We start from the raw sequence: 16,232 nt of genomic DNA, 5'->3' as shown, positions 1-16,232 counted from the left end.
CTTGCTGGGCTCTGAGACGGTCACAGGAGGGTCCTGGGATGCCCCTAGAGCCCAGTAAGCAGCCCTCCACCTTGCTGGGGGTGGGTGGGTTCTGGGGTTTCTGCTTTTGCATGTGGACCCCCAGAACCGAACCCTTGCATAAGTAGTGAGCCAGCTATATAGGTGTGTTATCAAAGGCTCACTGGGTTAGCAAAAGCCTGTTTGTTCCATTTTCCTAATTCTAGCTGCTTCCCCATACAAGTCAATGTGTGGGTGAAATTAACTAGACCAGATGTATAGCTTCTGGGCTACTCAATTCCAATCCCTAGGGAAACTTTGAAATAGATCATAGAATCATAGAATTAGTCGCTAACTACACTACTAAAGAGTTGGAACTGCCATAAGCAGGGGATCTTCATCTTGTAGTCAGCTAGCCCTGGGCATGCATCCCTAATTCAAAGCACTTTACAGATGGCCGTGTCCAGATGGCCTCTTAGGACAACTTTGTCTCATGGCCAGACATTATGTCGTGCACAGATAAACCTTCAGCCACAATCTTCTTTGAGAAAGAGATCCATCAGGCAGCCATCTTGTCATGTGGAAGGGTTAAAAGCACATTAGCTGAAGAGAAGACTACAGAATATTACCTGGGCGGAGACAGAAATTAGTGTTAACATTTCTGTCACAATGAGTTAGCACAAGCCTTAAGCTTAAAATAGATCACAGATATTTTATTATGTTTAAATAAGGTTTAAATAATACTTTGGCCACCTGATGAGAAGAGAAGACTCCCTGGAAAAGACCCTGATGTTGGGAAAGATTGAGGGCACTAGGAGAAGGGGACGACAGAGGACAAGATGGTTGGACAGTGTTCTCGAAGCTACGAACATGAGTTTGACCAAACTGCGGGAGGCAGTGGAAGACAGGAGTGCCTGGCGTGCTGTGGTCCATGGGGTCATGAAGAGTCGGACACGACTAAACAACAACAAAGGTTACCAGATTTTTTTCAAAGAATCCAGGGACACTTTTTTTAAAAAAAAAGAGAAAAAAGTTATTTTAAAAAAGTTATTTTTTTAAAAAAAAATAAGAAGTAATATCTTCTCTTCTGTGGTCTCCTCTGTCATGCGGCCTTCCAATGGGTCGTGGCCTGCTCTCTTGGAGCGCTAGCCGCTGTGGAGTAGGCTCGGGTTGGGCCTGGGCTCGGCCACATGCCATTGCCCTCCCGGTGCTCTCCTACCTTTCCTCCTAAGCGGTGGTGATGGCAGCAGCACGACAAGGTCAGGGCTCCCCTCTGTTTTTCTCCTTCCTCTTCCTCTCTCTTCCTTCTTCTCCTCTCCTCCTTCTCCCTGTGTCAGCTCCGGGTTTTTCCTGGCCCCGGAGCACCGCTGGGCAGTCAGCTGGGTGGCTGGGCGCTCTCACTCCTGGCTTGATTTGGGTCGCACGGGTGTGTGTGTCAGCGGTTCCCCCAGTTGACGTGCCGCGCATCCCCGGTTCCCCCTTGGCAGTGGCAGTGGCAGTCTCAGCAGCCCAGAACCAGCCAGGAGCTGATTGCTGCCATGGTGCCCACCATTTCGCCTTGCCTGAAGTCCCCATATGATGTGTCTTGTGCTGTTGAACCAATCACACAACATTCAGGCCCGGCTCTAGGTGTAGTCCCGGTGGTGTGGGGCCGGCAGGGGGGGGCGCTGTGTGGCAAAGCCGCACAGAAGCCGTGCTGTGCACTGCGAGGGCGGGGGCGCCGGAGCGATCTCCGCACCTCAGCGCCAGGGCACCCGACCTGCTCGAGACGGCCCTGACAATATTCATTCCCTACAAATAAATCTACAACATTTAAAATATAAATCCGGGGACATTCCGGGGACGGATTTTGTCCGGGGACAGATTTGTAAATCCAGGGACTGTCCCCAGGAAACGGGGACATCTGGTGACCATAGTTTAAAATATTCTTTCTGTTTATTATTGCCACGTGCTCAGAGCCACTTCTGAGGCAGGAGGAGAAGTAGCTCTTAAGTCTTTCCGGCAAGTAAACAAAGTGAGTGGATGCCGGGTCCCAGCTGCAAAAACAAATACAGATGGGAATGATTTTGTCTGTGACTTGGGGACAGGGAGATCAAAGTGGGAACGATGTGCATCCTGAAGAAGGGGGGGATGGGAGATTTGCAATAAAGAGGATTGCTGTAATGATTCCCAGTTCTGCCAATCAACAGGAGGAGCAAGACATACAGCCTTTTGCACTGCATTGATTGGAAGTTTCCAGAAAGGAGCTCACATTTCCCCTGGCACTTTCCCCCATCCACTCTGTGGAGTGCTTAGAGCAGGCATAGGCAAACTCAGCCCTCCAGATGTTTTGGGACTACAATTCCCGTCATCCCTGACCACTGGTCCTGCTAACTAGGGATCATGGGAGTTGTAGTCCCAAAACATCTGGAGGGCCGAGTTTGCCTATGCCTGGCTTAGTGTGTCAAGAACCACGGGCTCTGTAATTGTTCAAGAAGCAGTGAGGCAACCCACTAAATCGAGCCAATATGTCTGGATTACTTTTCAAAGTGGCTGGTTTTGATTTGCAATGCACATCTTCAGTGGGCAGTCCTTCCGTTACATAAGCCTGGGAGCAGAGAGCAAGCATTTCTTTAAAAGGCAATAAGGCTGACTATACTCTGTGGAGCAGGTCCAGATTTCACCGTAACCGAAACAGCCCTCAAGTAGGCTATCTGGTTGGCTTTTGGGAGTGGGAGCTATTCTGGAAATGTCTGGTGCCACTGTGATTATATTCCATGGTTTCCTCTTGGTTTCGTACCTTACATTCAGTAGCTCCGTTGACAGAAGGAGCCAAAACTAACAAAGATGTGGCGCTGGCAGAATATCTGGCCTGGGCATTCCTGTTGCTGGTGCTCTTTTGTGGTGCTGGAGCTGACAGCCCATGAGAAGGGAGATGCTTGGGCTTCAAGAGTGAGGATTTTATGAACAAAATCTCTCTTTTTAAATCAACAGCAGGGCTTAGAGAACTGCACAGCAAGCAGAAATAAATAGGTGAAGCTTTTCCCAGCGCAGGGGATGGGGTGCCAAGCCTATTTTGCCAAGATTTTGACAGACTGCAGTGGAGATTCCCCCCCCCCCCTGTTAGTCATGCTGCTGTAGCTTTTTGCTGCTGTTTTTGGTGTGTGTGTGTGTGGTTTATGGGTGTTTTTTCAGAATTGCATGCTTCATAGGATTGTAACCAATGCTAGTCCTACTCGAGAGCAGGCTCACTGAAGTTAGCAGACATGACTAACTTCATGTTGTTCATTTCAATGGGCAGGATTCATCAAATGAACATCGGCAGGGGTTTGCAGGACCCACTTCCCAGTCACCCCTGCTCTAAGTCCTAATGGAGGTGAGCAACTTTGTCCTCAAAATGCATTCCAATTAGCCCCAGCAGGTTTCTGCTTACCAGGATGATACATGTTAATTAGCCTTGTGTGCCTCTCAGAAATGTTCTGCCAGATGGGCTACTTGAAGATGCAATGGAGGTGGAGAAGAAAGCTCTTTTGCCACCTTCACAACCAGGCAGGTGTTGCCTTCGCAGAAGCCCTTATGCCAGGCATCTCCAAACTGTGGCCCTCCAGATGTTTTGGCCTACAATTCCCATCCCTAGCTAACAGGACCAGTGGTCGGGGAAGATGGGAACTGTAGTCCAAAACATCTGGAGGGCCGAAGTTTGGGGATGCCTGCCTTATGCCTTTTGCATTTAAGCCATCTACTGGATGCTACGGAGCAAATATGCTCATGGCTCAAAGTTTCCTTGATGCCGAATGAATCTACTTCATTTGGTGGCCTCACTCAGGAAAATACAAGAAATGAGATGGGTTTGGAAAAAGTACCAGATTGTTGAGGGCTTCTTTTTTTAAAAAAAAAAATCACTAAAGAATGCTCCTTTCTCCTCGCTTTTTGGACCAAAGTTTGCAGAATTAAACCTACATTTCGGAAATCCCAAGAAGAAAGGCTGTGAGCTAGTTTCTTGACACGTCAGCTTGTGAACGGAGTGGCCTGTTTTCCACTCCAGATGCAAGATATTTCTTGGGCAGAAACAGATGTAGGAGGGATGAAACCTTTCCCCTTCTATCCCCAGGAGCCAGCAAAAGACTCAGAATTTCATTTGGAAGCTTCCCCACTTTTAGAGAGAGTGCTGCAGAAAATTTGCATGTCTTGATTTGATTTGATTCCTGTCCTGTATGATGAAATTAAAGGTGCCTTTTCCTGCCCCACTAAATTAAGATCAAGTCTTATTTCAAGCATCTTCTTTTATTAGTGAAGGCATTAAAAGTCCTTTTAGTAGCCGATTTGTTTTGTGGCCTGAATGTAACAAATCATCTACAGTAGCAACACCTGTGCAAATGTCATGCACTGTGCATTAAACAGGCAAGTTGATTGATAATGGAAATATTTTATAAAGTGTTTTAATATACTTTTTTCTTTATTTCCTTAGGTTGTATTAAGCTACCACGGGCTATTTTGGGGAGGAAAGGGAATGTATAAAATGGATAAGATCAAATAAACACAGGCACAAAGCTAGGGAAACATAACCACCCCCACCCCAAAAAGTGAAAGGGCTTATGCACACTTAACTCTGTTTTGGATTGTGACATCAGCATTTGCGGAAGACTCGGCATAAACTCCTCAAACTTAAAACTGGCTCCAGTTACTGACAAATATTAATGCTGGCTGTCTATTAAGAGCTCCACTGTGATAGATTCCAGCTGAATGTGGCCTTCCTAGGGGGGGGGGGGGAGCGGATCTTCAGGTTTGCATAACCCCATTGCAACACCACACCCATTCAAAGCCATGCACATGTCCCCTGTTTTTTTTACAGCCAGCAGATGCACAGGAAGGAAAGGTGTTGAAACATACAAACACCAGCCAGCTCTCAGAATTTAGTAGTGTAGTTAGCGACTAATTAATAATAATAATAATAATAATTTTTATTTATACCCCGCCCTTCCCAGTCAAGACCGGGCTCAGGGCGGCTAACAACAAATAATATCAACACAAATATAAAAGAAACAATTCAGTTAAAACAACAGAATAATACAATGTTAAAATTCAATTTTAAAATTAAAAATCTACGAATAAGATAAAACCATTATAAATAAAACCTTAGGGGAGGGTAACCGTGGGGTCAGACTGCGTCAGTCCGAAGGCCAAACGAAACAGCTCTGTCTTGCAGGCCCTACGAAAAGATGACAAATCCCGCAGGGCCCTAGTCTCCTGGGACAGAGCGTTCCACCAGGTCGGGGCCAGTACTGAGAAGGCCCTGGTCCTGGTCGAGGCCAGCCTAGCCACCTTGTGACTCGGGATCTCCAATATGTTATTATTTGTGGACCGTAATGTCCTCTGTGGGTCATACCGGGAGAGGCGGTCCCGTAGGTACGAGGGTCCTAATTACAAGACAACAGGACGCATTGGGCCCTTTCCACTAAACAGTTCTAGCCTAGAAAAACAGATCCAACCGTAACATGCACTTCTGAAGCCAGGAACAGGAGGAGCAATGCAGGTGTTGTGATGTGGTCAGCTTGGGTGGCTTTTAGATGTTTCCATAGTGATGTGGCAAAGGGCTGGCACAATGGGATTTTGGAATCCACCCAGGAGCCAGACAACTGTTGCAGCCGTCGGTGGGCTTTATATTGAGCAAACCTGGCCTTGCCCATGACACTCAGGCCACAACCACAGCATATATTTAAAGCCCTCTTACGGCATTTTAAAAGTAATATTTTCCTCCCAGAGAATCCCAGTGTCAGGGACTGTGCCGAGGTGGGCTGCACTGAGGAGGAATGGTGGGAGCTTCCCCCTCCCCCTGCTCCTGATCCAGATCCTGAATCTTCCCAGGAGCAGGAGGAGCAGTATAGATTTGGAACAGTGATTTGCAGAGGGGCACAGTTCAGAAGGCAGAAGCTGGGAAATACTGGATGGGGAACAGCTAGGAGAAGAAACACTGGAAGAGAGAGGGTTAACAGATTCACAGTCTCTGGACAGCATTCCTCCACCGCCCTCCCCAAAGTCGAGAAGAGCTCAGAAAGTGGCAGAACAGAAAGCACAGAGGGTACAAGCTCAGATTACAAGGCGTAGAAGTGGCGTAGGTTAATAGGGACAGAAGGGGGTGGGCTCCTTAATTGGGAGCACCGCCATTACTAGGAGATGTGTTCTTTGTTTTCTCACTGTGATGATTAAGGTTTCAAACTGGTAAGAAGACTCCTTTCCTTTGTTCTGCTTATCTACTGCCACGGAGGAGTAAGCCGATTCTCTGAAGCCTGACACCCAGGAACTGTAGTTTGTGAAGGGTGCTGAGATTTGTTAGGAGACCCCTATTCCTCTCAGAAAGCTACAATTTCCAGAAATGTTTTAACAACCAACCCCTCTTTCCGGGGAATTCTGGGAGTCATAGCTCTGTGCGGGGAACTGAGGTTTTTGAACAACTCTCAGCATCCTTGACAAACTCCGGTTCCCAGGATTCTTTGGGGGAAGACGTGGCTATCTAAGTGGTATATGTATGTTACAGATGTGGCTTAAGTCTCACTTTCCCACCTGTAAAATAGGAACCGTAGCAATATACTATCCAGCCCCCAAGAGCTGCTGGCAAAACGAACAGAGTGCACAGGAAGGACCCTGTGAATTTTGCAAATCTGTCATCACAACTGTTTGTGGCCCCAGAATGTTTATGGGAGTCACTGTCAACTGGGAGGATCAGGCAAGTGCTAGAATTCTGCTTTGCCTGAGCCCACAGTCACCATTTTGGTTATTCTGATCAGTGACTGCACCACCACCCTTATAATGGCTCCAGCCTCCTCCTCTTTTTCATCCTTCCTTTAGCACTAGCTCTTCCATACATCCTGTGAACACCACATGTGCATCCCTTGCTTCTTCTGCGTTGTTCAGTGTTCAATGACATGGTGGAATGTCAACAATACGGAAACAGCTCATTCCGTCATTATAATGTTGTGAGCCCTTTGGAGTGTCTGGTGAGCTGTAAGGAGGATATACAGTAGTTCTATGCATGTGTACACCCATACACAATGCAACATCTGCTTCCCATTTTATGAAGATCTGCATGTTTTAAAACTTCACATAATTGTAGTGCTGAACGCAGGGTGGTTCACTTCCAAATATGAAAAATCTTCTTTCCTAGCCCTGTATTTTCAGGTCTCGGGACAGTTGATGTGGTTTCTTCACTCACACAACCTCTAAATATACCATTGATCCTGAGGGAGCTCTCTAGTTCGTTTAAGGCAAGTGTTGGTGACCCTGTGGCCCTCCAGACGTTGGATTCTGACTCCCATCAGGCCCAGATGGCATGGCCAATGGTCAGGGATTATTGGAATAATGGCAGTCCAGGAACATTTGGAAGGCCACAAGTTCACCATCCCTGCTTCAACGCCAGACTGGTTGGGAAAGAGGTTAGGACAGGCATCCCCAGACTTTGGCCCTCCAGATGTTTTGGACTACAATTCCCATCATCCCTGACCACTGGTCCTGTTAGCTAGGGATCATGGGAGTTGTAGGCCAAAACATCTGGAGGGCCGCAGTTTGGGGGTGCCTGGGTTAGGACATCCTCTCTGAGTTGTATCCAACTTAGTTTTACTCAGTGTAAATCCACTGGAGTTAATAGATTTAAGGAAGTCATGTTCATGAACATTGATGGGTCTACTTTGAGTATGACCAGCATTGAATGCAGCCTTTTTATGTTTATTTCTGTGTCTGTGGCAATATATTCATTTCTAGATGTTCTGTTGTTGCTTTAAGGTAACCATTGCACCATTGTGCTCGTCACAAACCTTTCCTTCTCTTCCATTTGGTGGAATTTGGTTTACTTTTGGGTCTTAGGGTAGCAGAGTATAGTTTCAGAGCTCTGCCCCCAGAACCTCCTAGACCAGAATTTAATGTCAGTTCACATTTTCCTTTTGTGTATCATGGAGAAAAACTGCCTCAGGGAGCAAGTTGTGTCTGAGGGAACATGATTCACAGTTAAGTCATGCATTTCTGGATTCCTCCCTCCAGTACCATAAATTTCTGTCTGATTTATAGAAACTTCTCCAGTTACATGTGTTAACTTGTTTCTGTCTGGATCTAGAATGAGGTGCACTGGGCCCATAATTCATGTCTGCACTGTTCACACACAAAGCATAATAATGCATTAAGGAGATAACAGCAAATGTCTCTAGGTCCCAACTATGTGGCAAATTCTCCAGTGGTACTTATTTAATAGCTGTAGTACTGTATACCTGAAGGAGCGTCTCCAACCCCATCATTCAGCCCGGACACTGAGATCCAGCACCGAGGGCCTTCTGGCGGTTCCCTCATTGCGAGAGGTGAGGTTGCAGGGAACCAGACAGAGGGCCTTCTCGGTAGTGGCACCCGCCCTGTGGAACGCCCTCCCAGCAGATGTCAAGACAATAAGCAATTATTTTACTTTTAGAAGACAACTGAAGGCAGCCCTGTTTAGGGAAGTTTTTAATGTCTGACGCTGTACTGTTTTTAATATTCAGTTGGAAGCTGCCCAGAGTGGCTGGGGAAGCCCAGCTAGATGGGCAGGGTATAAATAATAAATTATTATTATTATTATTATTATTATTATTATTATTATTATTATTATTATGTATACTGGTGGCCACTATGGGCTGCATTTCTACCAATGGGACTAGCATCTACTTTTGGTTCAATATTCCTACCTTTCTGGCATGTACCAAATTTTAGAATTCTAGCTGTTTTTGTATCTGGGAAGTAATGAGACAATTAAAACATGAAAATTTAACAACATGCACGACTGTGGCTCCCCCACCCAAAGCTCATCAGAGCATAGTAATGGAGCCCATTTCTGATGAATGGGGTTAGATCAGAACAAGTGCCATTATATAATTGATTCTGAGCACATGGGGAATACATTTTCTCCACAGTTGAGCAGCAACCGGATCCCTAGTTGTTAAATGTTCAGAAAAGTCAGAGGCCCAAGGCAGTTCATCAACTACGTTTATTAAATATTTGTCAGCGACAACAGTTCACTTATAGACAAACAAGAACAGAGCTCACAGGACATGCACACTAAAAAACCCAGCAAGAAACTGGCAGTTGACAGTTGACAGTCCCTTCGCTTACTTGCCATTAGAACCTTCATCTGCCAACGCTTATACGATTGGTTGGAACGCGCACCTGACAACCAAAGATGTGTTAAACCCAAGACCGGTACATAGCACTAGTGATCCTGTGTTAAGTGTAAAGGCTTCCCAGGCAACATGGAGGCAGGGCTCAATTCTCTACTGCACATCATTTAAGGATTTAAGACTTCTATCCAATACATAAAGTTCCATTGAATTCAGTGGACCTTGCTTTTGAGTAGGCATGTGCTTGACTGCAGTGAAATCAATGCATAAGTCCTGTTGCAATTCTGCACACTTGTACAAGCTAGGCACATTTGAGAAAGCAAAACGCCCCAGTTGCTGCTATCATAGAAAACAGCTACTGTACTACCTTCTAGTACAAGCACTTACATTTGTAAGTGAAATACAGGGGGATAGCAATCTGTTTGATAAGCGAAGGACACTCAGATTATTGTTAAGAACTCCTTGTCCCCCCCCTCTATTAAGAGCCAAGACATTAGCCAATCCCACAAGCACCCCCTCGCTTTTGCTAGCAAAGCAACTCCTCCCAAGGACATGAAAGCCAAGCTTAGCTCTGTGCAAGGAAAGTGGAGGGGCTGGAGGGGGTCTAGGCTTTGGTGTTGCTTCAGTGCAGCATCTTTTCTGCATTGGCTAAACGTAATTGCAAAGACATCCATGTGCTGGAACTCGCAAAGGATGAAGATTCCTGGTTAAATTCTATCTCCCTTTTTTCTGATGCAATTGCTCCTTTTTGCTTTTGTCAATGCTCTGCATTCAGCTGCCACGTATGTGAAGAAGTTGCAGTTATAATTATCTCCCTGGCTCTGTCATTTGGTGTGCTCTTTAAGGGAAGGTTTCGCTTCAGGCCAGAACGCAGAGCATTTAAGCAGCTGCCACGTTGCAAGGCAGAAAGCGAACTGGTTCCACTCTTTAAACTTTTCCAGATGTTTTTGTCTTCGCAGGACAAGTCCCAGCAGCTGCACCATTTCAATGCCTCGAGGCTGGAAGGCATAACTAGTCCACCGCAGAAAACATTCAGCCTTGCTGGAGGAAGTAACTGAAATGCAGGGATGGGAATTGTACAGAAGCATCTAAGCCGGTTGCCACCTTTCAAACTGGATCAGCTCCTGTGCCTTTAACCGCAGACCAATGTGCAGAAAAGTTGCTGGTAAAGCTTTTCAAAAAATCTCTTATGTCCATAACAGCAAGGATGGAGAATTTGTGGGCCCCTCCAATAACTTTGGTGGAATTCATCTCCTATCAGCATGGCCAATGGTCAAGGATGATGGGAGTTGTAGTTTAACAACATCTGGAGGTCCACAGGTTGTCCATCTGTGCCATATCAAGGACTGCTAAATTTCTAGATATCTGTAGCCTACTGTTAAAAGGCCTAAGGATGATGACAGTGTTTAAAAAGAGAGGAACAAGGTTAGGCACAAGAGAGGCAAACTAATGCATACTGGGTGGGAGTGAGTTCCATTTAACTCAGTGGGCTTTACTTCTGAGTAGGCGTGTATAAAATTGCCCTGTCAGTGTCTACATATAATCTTCTTGGGTATTTGATTCCCAACTCTTCTCAGAAAATGCAGCAGTTAGGGGCTAGCCAAGGGCCGGCCAAGTTATTGCACCTAAGCCACACAACACCTGTGCACATCCTATCCCAATGTCTCCGTCATCAATGGTGAGCTGCACAAGGATGCTACAGGCCACGCGTGGCAACATGCAAGCAACACACTACCACCTCATGTCTTCTTTGCCCTGAGCAGGGGCATCACAATGGGGGGTGATGGGGCAGTCTGCCCCAGGTTCCACTCGGGGTGTGTGTGTGTGTGTGCTACTTGGCACCCCCACCCCCCTGACTCCCAAGCGGACTTTTTACCGGGAGGCTGGAGGTTCGGCTTGGGAGTCGCGGGGGTGGGGGCGCCAAGTGCCCCCCCCCCGCTGCTGCACCGCGCAGATTGGAGTTGCCGGGGGCGGCGATACCCTGCTATGTAACACGCATGCGCAGCTGGAGTCTTTGCTGGAATCCCCCCGCGCCTCCAAAGCCGCGCGCCTCCATCTACAAACTCCAGGTAGAAAGCCCGCATCGTTACGTAGCGATGCCGCGCCCCCCCCCCCGGGTGCCTGGCAATTTGCTGCCCCGGGTGTCGTGGCACCCTGCTACACCCCTGGCCCTGAGGTTTGATTCCCACACTTCTGGTTGTATGTTGAAGCCTAAACCAGGTGCTGGGACTACTGTACACGAGTTCCCTATGTTGAGCTGGCCTTAGGTACACTCATGCTTACTCTTTTCAAAAAAGAGTTGGTTGAAGACTGGTCTCACACACCCTAGGCCAAGCTGAACACGACACCCCCTCCCCAGCTATGTGGCTATTAGATAATCATTGTAAATCATAGACAAACATTCTCCGAAAGTCACTTTTTATTTGAATCCCAAACGTTTGAAAATGATAACATGACTATGAGAAATTAGGATGCTGCTCCAGTCCACATTTCTGGTTTCCAAAATCCTTTTTCTTCTTCTTTTCTTTCAGGGCCAAATACCAACAATCCAATTCATTTGTAAACCTTCTATTTCAGATGGGTGTCCCAGACATACCCCCCCCCCCCAAATAAAACAACAGTTTCCCACTCACCTTCAGTAATTGATGGACCAACCTTCTCCTCCCTACCTTATCTAAAATGCTCCTTCATTTTCAGAGTTAACATTTTCTCACTGTTTAAAATGAAGTCTTTGTTAAAATGGAAGAGAGAGAGAGAGAGAGAGAGAGAGAGAGAGAGAGAGAGGACAAACAAGAGTCTTAAAAGGACTTTTTCTTTGAAACTCTTTGCTATGGAAATTCTTAAGGGATATGCCTGGTAGCATTATGAATGAGATGTTCAAAGACAATGATGCTTTTGACTTATGAAATATCATAAATGGAGTTTGTGAACCATCACCATTGCTATACAGTAACAGCGTCACTGTATAGTGAGGAGGAATTAAAGAACCTTTTAATGAGGGTGAAAGAGGAGAGCGCAAAATATGGTCTGAAGCTCAACATCAAAAAAACCAAGATCATGGCCACTGGTCCCATCACCTCCTGGCAAGTAGAAGGGGAAGAAATGGAGGCAGTGAGAGATTTTACTTTCTTGGGCTCCTTGATCACTGCAGATGGTGACAGCAGTCACAAAATTAAAAGACGCCTGCTCCTTGGGAGAAAAGCAATGACAAACCTAGACAACATCTTAAAAAGCAGAGACATCACCTTGCCTACAAAGGTCCATATAGTTAAAGCTATGGTTTTCCCAGTAGTGATGTATGGAAGTGAGAGCTGGACCATAAAGAAGGCTGATCGCCAAAGAATTGATGCTTTTGAATTATGGTACTGGAGGAGACTCTTGAGAGTCCCATGGACTGCAAGAAGATCAAACCTATCCATTCTGAAGGAAATCAGCCCTGAGTGCTCACTGGAAGGACAGATCGTGAAGCTGAGGCTCCAATACTTCGGCCACCTCATGAGAAGAGAAGACTCCCTGGAAAAGACCCTGATGTTGGGAAAGATGGAGGGCACTAGGAGAAGGGGACCACAGAGGATGAGTTGGCTGGACAGTGTTCTCGAAGCTACGAACATGAGTTTGACCAAACTGCGGGAGGCAGTGCAAGACAGGAGTGCCTGGCATTCTATGGTCCATGGGGTCACGAAGAGTCGGACATGACTAAACAACTAAACAACAACAACAACAGCGTCACACACAAAAAGAACAACACAGGCGGAAATTTGCTACTGGAACCTAGTGAGAGTCACCAATCCCATCCTTTTGAATATGTATCATGAATAATCTAATTGATACCCCATTGACTAAGATCATGCATTCCAACTACTTAGGCTTTGCTCCTCAATCTGTAGGCATCTCAGAGCTATCTGTTGGCCACAGAGGTCATGCTCAGGTTGCCTGACAGCTGGACTACATATATTTCTGTCCCATTTACGAGTCCCTTGAGGGAATCCCCCACCCCACCCCAGTTTTGCCTTTAATCTCACAAGAAAAAAGAATTGTAATTGAATCTTGAATTCCAGAGAGTCAAAGCTTTCCATTTAGGACTATGTGAGCTATACTTATTGAAGTTTTTGCTGTAGTTGACTAACCGATGCAGATTGATAATGTTGAAGCAAGTGATGTTGATGCTCCTGTGAGCATCTTTCTATCACTGATAACAGTGCCTACATTACCTCTCCTGCCCCCTTCCTTTGCTGTTGTGCCTTGATGCTGTTGCCTTCAAGAAGGCAAGTGTCTTGATGTACAATCACAGCAGAGAGACTCTTGTTTGGACAGAGATGGGAAGAGTTATTATATTGTTCAGTATGGAGGAATGGTTGTTGAAGCTATGGGAGGCAAGGCTGATATGTTTGATTGGAGAGAGGTCATTTGGTGACATTCGTTAATAACAATAATGGGAGAACCGCTTTTTGGACTTTTTGTGTGAAAAGGAAAATGTATGAATTTGGGACGCATGGGTCCGTTAAGCATGGGAAATATTGCTTAACAGAAAGTAGAACCATTCTAGAGTGAATGTTCTGAATAATTTCTTTTACGCAACTGACAGACAGAAAATTGGAAATCTTATTTAGTTTTCTCTCTTTCTTTTGTTTTCCTTTGGTGTCCTCTGTTCTAGGCCATTATTGGAGTCCAAGGATTACACACACAAGAAGGAGGTAGGTGGATGAAAGGGCCCTGGGTGAGAGGCAGGGAAGGGAAGACCTCCCAGGATGAGAGATTGGGAGAGGAAAGGAAATCTCCCAAATGAGAGCTGGGAGGGCCCACTACTTTCTGTGGGAGACAAAGGTTAAGAGCTACCTTTGAGAAAAGACTCTGTGTTTCCTTTGCTCTTTCTTTCTCTTTTCTTGTTCTTACGGTACTTAGACTAGTTTCTTTAATCTTACTGTATCACAAAAAAGCTTTAATGAAATCTTATGGGAAAAGGGCAAGTTTAAATAGGAGCAGGGCCATCTTAAGCATATCTGGCGCCCTGGCGCCACGATCCCTCCGGCGCCCTGGCGCCCTGCGCCACCCAGCCTGGCCGTAGGGCCGGCCCTGAATAGGAGCAGGGGTTTGTGGCAGGGGGGAATCACCAAAACTCACAGGCATTGCATCGCTTGAGATTTCTGAAATTATGAATATGCAGACAAGACGGTTGCTAACTCCTTAAATTCTGCTAGCATGAGGGAAGGCAAGAAAGAAGGTATGCCTGAAAACCAGTTACTGGGAACACCAAGTAGGGGCAGTACTGTTGCCCCCAGGTCCAGCTTGTGTGGGTTTACCACAGGCTACTGTGAGAACAGGATGCTGGATTAGATGGGCCTTTAGCCGGATACAGTGAGATTCTTAGGTTATCAGCCAAAAGGTTGGCAGAGTTTCTACTCATGCCTAGGTTGCATTTTATCAATATATAAATGTAAGAATGTTAATAATGCAGATGACAATCAATCCCCTCACCGCCCATCCCCAGTTTATAAATGGCTGTGGTTAATTCTATAAAATGTCGTGTTTCACAAACTAAGGTTTTCTGGAAATGTAGCTTATCTCCCTGGAAAATAAGGGCTATCCATGTTAATGGTGTTTTTATTTTGATAGACTTGTTATAATTCCTAATATAGCAAAAAACAAACAAACAAAGCAAAACAACCCAAATAACCCTGGATTGTATTGCAGGTGTCTATATATCATATATGCTTTCCATGATTATTTGTTCAGTGCTTTGATTTTGCATTTTAATACAACAATACAGGAAAAAAACAAATAACTGTAGGAACTCTTGTTCGTACCAATATGAGGTCACTCACCACCCAACTGGCCACAATCCAACACAGAATTATTGTGCCTAAGCCCCTTTTAATCAATGGATTTAAGCTACATTGGATTGTTTCCACCCTCTTTGCAATATGTGAACATGCCCTGAATAGGTTTACGAGGTCAGATGGATCCCTCCGTCTCTTAACAATGCGGACTCACCTTCCCTATACACTTAAGGCCACTCCACACAAGACTATTTCCCTGTTCTGTAGTTGGGAGGATACAATATCCTAAGGGGCTGCTGCCAAACATGGCACCCCTGTGTTCATTTTTTCACCTCTGCTATATGTTGTAGTGGGGCTTACTAGTATCCTTATCCTGAGCACATCCATGCTGAGCAGGGACATAGAAATGCTTAGCATAATAATAACAGGATGCCAGGAAAGTTGAGTTCCTTGCTGTATGTAGATGGAGGAAATGGAATGTGATGCTGGGCTGCTGTTTTCAGAAGCAGGGAGGGACGGTTGTGTGGGTGATGTGTAGTTTCACTGTGGAAAAAAACCAGACACACTGTGAGTTGGGAAGTGCAGCCATGAGTATTAATTCCGCCACATGGATTAAAAGTCTCTATATGCACTTTGTCGTCCTCCTGACCAAGCTTCTGTTCTTTCATACAGAGCTCTGACTGGTGAGGGCCATTGTGATGTGGTGGTTAGAGTGTCAGACTAGGACCTGGGAGATGAGGGTTCAAATCCTCACTCAGCCATGAAGCTCGCTGGGTGACCTTGAGCCAGTCATGGCCTCTCAGCCTAACCTACTTCACAGGGCTGTTGTGAGGATTAAATGAGCCTCGAGCTCCTCAGAGGAAAAGACAAGCTAGAAAAGCAATAAATAAATAAAAATTCAATAGACAAATACCAGTGTAGGGAAAATATGTGCCAATCACACACTAAAAGATGGCTAGGAATGCCTGCAAAAAACAGTGGCATGCTTCCTTATATAATTCCCATTATAGAAATTAGGGAAGTTTTTAATGTTTGGTGCTGTATTGTGTTTTTAATATTCAGTTGGAAGCCGCCCAGAGTGGCTGGGGAAACCCAGCCAGATGGGCGGGGTATAAATAATAAATTATTATTATTATTATTATTATTATTCCTTTGTCACACAGCTTGCCTTACGAGTTGGTGCTAATGTTGATGGCACTGTTGTCGTCCTTTCCCTAGAATAGTTGCAACTGGATCCTCTGCCTCAGTCAGATTGTGCACCAATACGCAGCCATCTCCATCGGTCTGCAAGGTTTGTATGAACAGGAAGGACTGGGCAGCACCCCATAAAGCTGACAATATTTCTGCG

General features: G+C 45.7%; 1 long non-coding RNA gene across 1 annotated transcript; it reads left to right on the top strand.

Annotated features, from left to right (window-relative positions):
- Positions 1 to 10,064: 10,064 nt before the first annotated feature.
- LOC148686887 (uncharacterized) lies at positions 10,065 to 16,175 on the top strand. The gene is made up of 3 exons (XR_015948189.1): positions 10,065 to 10,272; positions 13,762 to 13,801; positions 16,103 to 16,175. It is a non-coding gene; the product is annotated as an uncharacterized LOC148686887 (long non-coding RNA).
- Positions 16,176 to 16,232: the final 57 nt, after the last annotated feature.

This window comes from Zootoca vivipara, chromosome 2, assembly GCF_965207765.1.
Source record: "Zootoca vivipara chromosome 2, rZooViv2.hap1.1, whole genome shotgun sequence".
NCBI lineage: Eukaryota > Metazoa > Chordata > Lepidosauria > Squamata > Lacertidae > Zootoca > Zootoca vivipara.
The sequence above is the reverse complement of the archived record's forward strand: the minus strand, read 5'-3'. Positions and strand labels throughout refer to the sequence as shown.